We start from the raw sequence: 10,996 nt of genomic DNA on the forward strand, positions 1-10,996 counted from the left end.
CTACTCTGAACTTGACAATATTGTCCCTGTGCAGAACACGTATGTAACCTTTTTATTAAGTGATGAACTAAAATAGTGTTGCATGGGGGTGTACTGTATATAATTTAGTTTTGAATCTGACTTTAAAGTTGAAACAGAAAGTCCACTTTTGAAGAAATGGAGTCTACGCGGAAGTTCAACTGAAGAAACTGATTACTTACCCTCATCCGCCTCGGACTCAGGCTAATCAGCTTTGAACCACACTACCACGAAAACCCAGTCAGCATCCAAAGTTCATCTTAAAAGGTCTCCAATCCACCAGTCTGTCTGCTACCCAAAGCACAAGCAGTGGTTGCGCTATGTCTGGCGTCGATTCAAATGACACCATTTCAACCAACCTCCAGCCCCTCCTCCACCATCGTAACTAAGGCTTCATCAGAGTGTCATTCCTCCCGGACTCTTACTGCGATCCCTCTAATCTCAACTAGTCCGGCAGAAGATCGCCATGTTGAGCCTGATTCTGCCAGAGGTTTCTTCCCAATGGGGAGTTTTTCCTCTCCACTGTCGCTTCATGCTTGCTCATCATGGACAGGTTCTCTTAACCTGTGTTATACAAGCTGGACTGCCATCTTCCAGGCCCCTGAGTGAAGCACTAGTATCGGCTCATGCACTCCATTGGATGTCTCCATACAGCTCAGTAGTCTATGGACTAACCAACTTCCCCAATCTCCACTTCATCACCAGTTTCAGGCAGAGGAAAAACATCCCTGTTCTTTATTCCTGTTCATGCATATTAAACAAAATTCAGCGCTAATGCTTCCTGCTGAGGTTTGAGCGACAAGGACTGAAGTAATTGTGTCAATAAAATTCTTCTAATTGTCTTTTTCTTTCTGTGTGAGTTTTTCAGATTGAAATGACGGTTGAAATGTATGTATATTGAAAAAGGTGAAAGCTGCAATTTTTAGCATCTACTAACAATATGGTGAACTATTGAATTGAAAAATTGCACTCCCTGACATAACCAGCAGGGAATCTTAACAACCTATTGCTAAAGTAATGTTACAAGACCTCTGATTCTTATACTTTTCATAAGGACCTCCGAGGCTTTACTGTACATTCATACCCACGCAGGAAAAAAAGCCCAAACACCCCTTTCATCAGACAGCCTCGCACGTAGGAGTAATTTAAATTGTTCTCTTCGACTATCTGTGGATTGTAGGAGGGAAAGTGCCAGGAGAAATCCCACGCAGACACGCAGAGAACATGCGAACCCCACACAGATAGGATCAGTTGCTTAGGAACCAAATTGTTCATCAGCTGTGGGTGTGATCACGTCGGCGCAAGGTGTGGGTTTTATTCACATGGAGGCATGTGTAGCTGGGCTCTTATGATGCTCCTGGCACCTGGGGGTGGGTGGGAAAGGTGAACCAGCCACCAGATCTGGGGGGGATAAAGACAGATGCAAAAATGGTGAGAGAGAAATAATGAAAGGTTTTATCATGAATATAAACACTACCATTGATAATGGTACACTGGCTGGAAAAACGAATCATTTATCTAATGTTGTCGTCCTGAAAAATAGTTTAATTGAACTTGATTGAGGCTGATTAATGGGTTATATAAAAAAAACAGATGATGTTTGATGATGGTGTTTACAGTTGCTGTTAGTCATAACAGTCAATGATGTTTTGTTTTATAAAGGAGAACTCAGAACTGTGGATGAATTTATGCATTAATGTGCTGACTCTGAGTGAACCTCTAGATGATATAATGGGCTCCCGCATTTAGATGCTGAAATGTACTTCCATTTAACAGAATCATTATGGTGAAAAGTGGAAAAAACTTGAAAGAACCTTTTTATCACCTTCTCTTTTGTTATTCTGTCACTTTCAGCACCAAGGTGAGCAATATTTTCTCACAGTGGCTGAATCAGAACATAACAAACAAATGTATCAAATTCAACTACAGATGCTGTCACAAATACATTTCCCCCATGACTCCAGTATTTTCTGTACTGTTTTAAGTGTGTGTGCAGGGCTATGGGAAGGTTTTTGGTCCTTAGTAGATTTATTCTACCTTTCATAAATATACATTATTAATAAACATATCTACATGTATATATGAGTAGACATAAAAAGCAATCCAAACCAACCTGAATAAGCATATCCCTCCTAGACATAATGGAATGTTGTTCAACTCCTCATGGCCAGTTCCTTTAAACATTACAGGGCAGGAATAGCTTACCAAAGGCACCAATTAGATTTAATCCAATTATAACTTTGATTAGGTCAACCAGAAGCCTTCATTTAGGCTTTTTTAGGAGCCATTTAGAAGTGGATTTACTTGACTGCCCTATAGATCATTGACTTGCGTCATAACCAAAAATAGCTGCTTAATCTTCTCCTTCAAGATGTTCTGCTAGAGAACAAAATCCAGTAGTTCCATTAATTACATCAATCTATCAAGGTCCTTAAAAAAAGTAAGAAAAAAACTATTGTAAATGCCTCACTTGAAAAGGCTCATCACCATTCCATTTTCTGATTATAATAATGTCCCTCACTGTGTGCCTTAGAAGTGGTTTCTAGATTCTTCTTATCTGGCTGTAATCAGACCTCAGTGTGGCTGTTAAAATTGAACTTGTTGTTAATTATTGTAAAATCATGATCTAACTGGTTTGCCCACTAATATTTTTTTTTACATATAGCCATTTTGGTTTGACCTTTTCTTTTCTTAAGTAATAAAAAAAGGCCAAAGCTGGACTCAGTCCGTGAGGCAATTTTAAGGGTAGGATTAAAACCCTCCTTTTTGATAAAGCTTATATTTAGCTATCTCTATAGGTTAGCTGCCATAGGCTTAGACTGCTGGAGGACATAGGGACCCCTTTTTCATAATTTTGCTTCATTCTATCTCTATTCTCCCACTCTGCAGAATTTGTTAGTTCAATCTCTAACATTATGCTATCTCTGTTTTTTCTTATAGTAGCTTCATTTGGTCTGTTCCCGTTTGGCTGGGACACCATCCTAGAGAGAAATATCATCTGTGCTCCTGCCATCAACACCTTTGTTCATAGATGTTCCAGATCGATCGGGCTGTTTGACAGTGTAGTCCTGTTTCTCTTACTGCGACTGGGTGGATGTGCTCTATTCATACTCTGACATTGGAGCTGGCTCGGTGATCGTCTGCCTGGCTGTGTGTTTCCTGGATGGGTTCGCCTGTGGAGCTGGTTTACAGTTGCCCTTTGTATCTCTTGTTCTTTCTGTATGTCGGCTTCTGTCTCCTTGAACCCCAGTCGGCCTCGGTAGATGGCCGCTCACACTGAGCCTGGTACAAGCATGCTAAGTGTGAGGGATTGCCCTCGAGTCAATGAGTCGATGCAATGAACTGGTTTTCCTTAGATAGAACATTTGAATCAGTTTGACTGTATGATCTGGTGAATTCGAAAGTGCCTTGAGATGTCATATGTTTTGAATTGGCGCTATATGATTAAACTGAATTAAATTGAGAAAATCTGTGAGGGGACATTTTCTCATATTACTGTAGGTGCATGACATATTTGCGGTATTTTCTATTAACATGAGCCCTTAAATGCACCAAAATGAATAATAGTTTGAACTTGAAAGACTTTGGTATGCAGGGAGTCGATCAGGATCAAATTACAACAATATTCAATAGTAAACAGACGGTTAATGAGAAGCACATTGCTATGATGGATCAATAGAAGAGATAAAGCAAACACAGAAGAGACTAAGCATCCCAAATCTAAAGTTATTGCAAATAAATCACAAACTGCAGTACCGGAAAGGACTGGAGGGCCCCATCCTAACTACTTTTGAGTATTGCAAGTAAAAGGATCGAAAACAAGGTAATAACCCAAAGCAGCAATCTGTCATTATCAGCTCTTGTTTAAAGTCTGAGAGAACGGATACAGAAAATGATCCAAGTATTTGAATGTGTGTGTACAGACAAAGTTTGAACTTCTTCTGAGTTTAAATGTTTAAGCTAAAAATTTAATCTTGCATATAAAAAGTGATATCAGTTTTTCCACCACATTGGAGGAGAATAACTAATTTGATATGATCGTTTTTATGTCTTGTGTGTAATAAGCCAGCATATTAAATCACCATGGCAATACGTGGGCAGCTAATGGGCCAATGTTAAAAGTGTCTGTGCTGATCTTTCTCTTTGTGATCTTTGTCTGGTGTTTTATTTTCTCACTCCACTCAAGTCTGCTCAAGGCTGCAAATGTTTGAGCAGAAAATATTTGACTACTGAAATACCCAAAGCAGAGCGCTTACAGGTGACAATGTTTGAACCCTACTGGCTCTGTACTGTAAAAAGCTTTCTTTTTTTAATGTAATTCATTATTCAGTGTCATCATATTTCATGTACAAAGAGAATCTGCAATGATATATTGATTAATCTTAATATAAAGCTGATATGAAAAAGTTCTGGGTAAAGTTACTTTTATTAAATTAATAGGAAGTGTGAACCCCAGGCACAAATAAAAGTTGAATAGAGTAAATTAAGGATAACTAATTTACATAGCAACATATTGGTAGAAACACAGCTTACATTACATAAAAATAATAATCTTACAAGCACTTTAGCTTATTAGTCACTTAATTGTGTTAATTGACTATTGACTGCCAATAATAAAACATTGTCCTCAGAAACACAATAGCTATAAGGGAGACATGTGAATAACCAAGGAACAGACATCACAACTCAACATGTCATATATGTCAGCTAGTTTTGCAGAATTACTAATGTTATAGCTTGAATGAAAACAGTATACATCTGGAGATTTAATTCAATAGCAAACTACGATAATTTTTGTAACTTAGACTAAAAAGGAAGTTTTAAACCATTTTGTAAATGTTCAAAGCTGTCAGGTTAAGTGGAGGTTTTTGAATTTAATTACACGTCCAAGGCAAAAGAGGGAAAAATATAAAATATTGAGAACCAAAATATCCAATAACATCAGGATGAACACACTTGGGGAGCAGGGAGATGATGGAGAAACAAAAACATAACGACAAGCAAACAGTGACTATACATAAGGTGCATAAATGGGAGACTGAACAAAGACCAGGCTAATCAGGAGATTGGGAGCAGGTGTGGACAGAGGAGTCAAGAAGGGAGCTACGGAAAAAAAAGACTTACACAAGAGGGCAGCAGAGGGCAATTATAAATAACTAGAATAACATAAAATGGAAAAGAAACCAATAAACTAGAAAACACACAAACATATGAATCAAAGCATAACTGATAACTCAAAAAAGAAAACAGAACCCAAAAAGTGTAGAGTCATGACAATAGCAGCTAATTCTCAAGAACTAATATTGTACTAACTTCAAATTTAATGTGACATGTTTTTTTCTCCTTATTTTTCTTTTCGATGGCTAAACAAAAAACAAATCAGTAGCAGTTAAACACTGACCCACCAAATCTTGAACTGTAACTTTTTCTAACTTCCTATAATATAGCTGTATGTCTGTGTTTAAACACAAGGAGTAACATCCTAAGATTTAATATAAGCTGTTTTTATTTCTGTCCATTTCTATTCTGATTGAATCATAAAACATGAGCAATTTTTAAACCAGTCATTCCTGAGGGGTTAAATTATGTTCCTCTAGCTCCCTGGAACAGGTAACTGCAATTACAGCTGCCCTGGGCCTCACTCACGAAAGCGAGGCTACTGCACAATGGCGACACCAGTCCCTCCAATCAGTAGGCAATGCAGGTGAAATGTCTTGCCCAAGGACAAGAACACTGAAACCCAGAGCTGGGGCTTGAACCTACAACCCTCTGGTTGCAGGAAAACTCCTGTTTAACTGTGAAGTGAACCGTGCCCTTTTCTATAAAAGATGCAACCAACACTCCTTTTTTATATCTTATAGTTTAAATGACAGTATCATTCCATTCACAAAACGGGATCCTTTTCTTTTGAACAATGAATTGTGAGGTACAGCTTCACCCAAGCATCAAAGGACAATTATAATGCTCATAAAAATTAAGATGTATCCTTTTTTTATGTTGTATAATATCTTACAGCTAAATACCAAAAAAGCAACATAATGTACAAATATTGGTAAGAAAATAGGGGGAAAAGAGTCGCTTAAGTCTAAAGGAAAACTGAAAAAAGAGAGCTACTGATAAAGAAAAACATTTTAAATATATTTTGGAGGATTTTTGCAACTTCGGCCTCTCCACTTTAAAAAAAATGCACATGCACAACCCTGTACCCGCTACCGAGAGGGAACGACTATTGAAAACGTGCGAGAGCGAGCACGAGCCCATTTCTCCTCGTGCACACTGTTTAAAAATTTCTGTTTGCATAACTCATACAAGCTTGCTTTCCAAAAGAAGATTTGCAATTTTCCCTCTATGTCAGACTCACCACCGATAAGCGAAAATTGGGACGATCACATAGGGCGACCTTATCCAAACCTATCCCCAGAAAGATTGACAATTAGGAGGACCACTTATTTTGATGATCCAGCCAGAAAAATAACCTCCTCCACTATACCTCAAAAGGATCACAGGAACATTTGGTTCATTAGAAAGAGAGAAAGGAGGGTTCGTTTAAAAAGCTTCTCTTTGTACTGTACACTCCTGGATTCTTATTTGCTCTGTTTAGTGACCTGTCAGTAGTTTTCTTGTCTTATGATTTTTGTGTAGAAAATCTATGCAGGAGTTAAGCTTGTTTACTGTATTATCTTTTTTTTTTAACTTAACCTTGACAACATTGTTAAACTCCTCAGTGTCTGCCTCTATCTCACATTTCCTGGCTTAGCCCTGGATTGATGATCTCATTTTGACTCCTTATTGGTTTAATAAATCCTGTGTGATGGAAATGTTTATGTTTGTCACTCATTACTCTTGATTAGTAGCTTTCTCTCATGTTTTTTTTTTCTTTCTTTTGTCATCAAGCCAGAATGCATGTGAAACTAAACATAACCGATCATCATCTACAAGGCAAACAGCAGGTCATCCTGAGAAAATGCAAAAATGGATATCCTAATATTCAAAATGTTCACAGTTTGTCAAACACCAACATTCAGTGACAGCATCATCATTAAGAAAGAAAAAATCAATTCATGAAAGGCATTTCCTCTCCTTCCAGCATGCCGCCTTATTCCTTTTTCCTAAAGCAATTTCTGCAGCGCACAGAAGGAGAGTTGTTTTGTGTCTTGTTTGTGTCTGTGTATATGTGTGCACGCATGATTGCACCCATGGTAAACTAGCTTTTGTGCAGTTCATTACAAATTCTGCTGACAAGAGACTCGCAGGAAAAGCAGTTGTGTATGCGTGGAGGGAATATCAAGAAGACCTTCCGTACTCAGAGATGGCCTGCAGCTTTAAAGATATCGTCTCCTTCACACGAGGCCATAAAACATCCCGCAATCACACAAACAAACACTGGCTGGACAGCAGTTTGTGCATTGATGCCAACGTAGCATTCAGAGCCCAAAAATCTTTCTCATTATTGCTGGCAGTCCTAAATACTACGAACTACAGAGAAAATGAATAATAGGGTTCAGCAATAGGCAAATGAGGTGCAGTGTATAATTAGGAGAAGTGGGGGAAAAAAGTACATTTAGACAGCTGTATGGTTCTCAGAAATTAAAAGTACTTTATTGCTGAAGCACAGGCTGTAGATTTTACTCTCTTATCTTAGATTATTAATCATTTGATAACGTCCACACTCTCTTTTGCAGCCTTAAGTTGCTTTAACCTGTCATATTAAAAACAGATTGACTGGATGGTTACTACCTCTCAGCATCTTCAGAGCTTAGATTGAGACTGTGTTGACAGTTTGCAAATCTGTGATACTTCAGCCATAACAAGGGTGTTAAGGGCAACTGAGAAGATAATTGTAGGGTCACTATCTTCCTCCCACTGTGTCTTTAATAGCTGCCACAGGAACAGCTATTATCTGTTTTACAATTTTACCAGCTAAACTGTTAAAGATTTAAGATCAAAAAGACATCTTATTTTAGGCTATTTGGCATATATTGAACAAAAACTGAGCTGAGTGGATTTTAGGTTGCTTTATTTTCTATTTGTTACAGCTGAATTTTACTGTAATGTCAGGACTCAAAATGTAGGGCCCAGAATTCAGGCAAACAGATCAGAGTGAATTTAAATAAAGGGTTTATAAATTGCTCAAAATTCCCGAGCTCCTCAGCTTGGGCAGGATAGCTGGAAACTTTGTAGAGGTGGAAGGTCAGGTTAGTGACCACGCAACTCTGACAGGGAACGATAGCATGTGAGTCACCAACCTGGTATATTAGTTCAGTCAGTGCTCAGAGGAAGGAATGGAAACCAGTAGGATAATTTCTCCACAGCATCCGAAGAGTTCAAGGAGTGAAGCAGAGCAGACTGACGAGCAGAAGCCAGCAGACGCGGAAGAGCAGAAGTATCCGGAGGGAGAACCCTAAGTCAGTGTCGATGCAAGAGCAGGTTTCCAGGCCAGAAGATCAGAGATCCGAAGAGGTTCCGAAGGGAAATCCAGGCAGGGGTCAGGAGACAGATCTAAGGTTGTTAGCAGGAAGTATCCAATTAGCAGTCTGAAGACAGATCAGGCAAAACAGATCAGAACTGGGGAAGCAAAACTCAGAAGTTCAGAGGCAGAAACTAGTCACAATCAGGTCATCAGATACACACTAGGTACACTAGAGAATTCTCACACGTGGCTCGAATCATCTGCCACTGATGGCTGGAAAAAAGCAGTTCAAATAAGAACTGGAAAAGGTGGATATGATGAGTGAGACTGAAAACTGCGCAGAGCTAGACAGGTGGAATAAATGAACCAATAATGCAGTCATCAGTGCCAAGATAATGAAATGCTAATAATCTAATTTATCTGTGGTGTCATTCCAGGCAACAGAAGAGCATATTCAAACAAATTGAAAGGAAGACACATGGTGGTAAACTGTAGTTGGTGTGAGGGAACTGTCCCTAATTAATTGCCAAATTAATGCTAGGGTTAGTAAATGTCTTTGTAAGCAAACAATCTCATTAGCTGACTCGCAGCAATAAAATCACAGGTCAGTTTATATTGCAGTGTTGCATCTAGAAAGGCAAGATGATTTTTTGTTAAGAGGCTGTGGAGCATATACAATTGCTTTCTTCTTTTAATTCAAGTTTGGGTGAGGATAAACTATAATTAACTTTTTAAGTCCTAATATAAATAAATGCAAGCATCATTGGAGAGTTTTCCAAATGGTAAAAAAAAAGATCAAAATAGATGTCTTTTCATCACATTACAAGAATATAAAATACATAAACTCAATATCATAATTTTCTAAAGTCTTTTTGCTAATTTTTCTAACTTGGTCTTTGTCAACCTGGAGAGCCTGTAACCAGTTAGGCCTAGGTTGGAGGTGTCTATTCCCACTGGAGTCTGGCACTGGTTGAAAAGAGGCTGTAGAATGATGGAATCTGTAGACAGACCAGTGAGATGAAGGTGGAGAAGGATGGAGGAGGGAGGATGACCCTGGCAATAATCGGTTCACATGAAGGAGTGGAGCTGTGCTGATGGGCTGCAGCAGAGGATCATTATGAGGAGATTGGCTGCAGACGACAGCCTTCCAGACTGAAATTACACCGAGGTTTCATTAGTGAGCTTTCTGAGAACAACAACAAATAAGGAACAATCCAATATTACATTTATGTAGCTTTTTATGATATCGTACATATTCATATAAAAGATGGCTCTTCTAAAACTGATGAGTTATTCAGGAGACTGTTAAAAGCAAGACATTTTTATATTGTTAACATCCTTAAGCAGCCTGCAAAAATGCTATACTGGTACAGCTACCTTGTCAGACATCAGGGAAAAACAAACTAATGATGATATAGTCTACGTTATTTTATGGTGCCTCTGAAAGGAGAAAAAAACAACAACGACCTGATGGCTTTAGGGATCTGCAAGTTGTTTATTCCTTCTCTATCTAGTACTGGGGCTCTGCTGCTAATATTTGATTGCAAAAGAGGAAAAAAAAACATTTTGTAGTTAAAGTGTTTGCTTTGTTGTTGATTTTCTAACCTCTTGCAATTAGCTTTGCTATACTACAAGCCTGTATACAAACAAGTGCAGAAAATGTAGACATTTTTTTTTCTTTACATTTCTTTTAATGCTCCTTATTAAACACCAAGCATGTTTTGATGAGATAATCTAGCGGAACAAGTTCTTCCTAATCAAATTTTCTGCTTATAAGAAATATAACATTCTTCAATGTTTATTTGCAGGATAAGATTTAGTCATCACGAGCTATAGCTACAGTGAGAAGGACACAGTTTTCCAAACCAATACTCATTTTTATTTTCTGTTGTATCTCATAAAAGTTAAATAAAAAACAAAATTAAAAAACAATCTACAGAGTCTTTGTTTTTGAAAAAAAAAGCAATTGTTTCTGATGAGTAACATTACCATTTCAAAGACTGCTTGAACCAACATTTGGCAGAAAAGGCGTTTATATCAGGATGTCAGTAAAATTCAGTTATTGCACTGTTATAGGGTAAAATATGGGTAAAATAGGTCATTTTGTGAATAAGTGCTAATAACAACACCCAAAGTCAACCACTCCTAGAATTTAGATGAGTGGAGATGTGCTTTCTGTGAGTGACAAACTGTGCTTCTCTGTTTGTAAATTTAATGGGAGAGTCTGGGACTATGTAAGATATGTTTAGGGATGACAGCTTCCACTTCCAAAATGCCACCTCATTAATACTTTAAACAGCTTTCTAAAGCACATAAACAAGCAAGTATAGTGTGAAGGAACCTGACTTATTGCAGAATCTGTAAGCAATAGAATTAGAGCATCACCTCCAACATCAGCGATTGACCTCACATATTTTCTCCAGGAAGATGAATAAATGATAAAAGCTTGAATCCATTGCAGTCAAATTTCCTGAGAGGGCCTAAGGCTTTAGAATTAGCATATTTGAGAATTGGGTGTAATTTGTGTGAAAAGATAAACGTGACCATATTTAGGATTAAAAAGTATAG

The sequence above is a fragment of the Cyprinodon variegatus genome, unplaced genomic scaffold (assembly GCF_000732505.1).
Source record: "Cyprinodon variegatus isolate N-32 unplaced genomic scaffold, C_variegatus-1.0 Scaffold288, whole genome shotgun sequence".
Classification (NCBI taxonomy): Eukaryota; Metazoa; Chordata; class Actinopteri; order Cyprinodontiformes; family Cyprinodontidae; genus Cyprinodon; species Cyprinodon variegatus.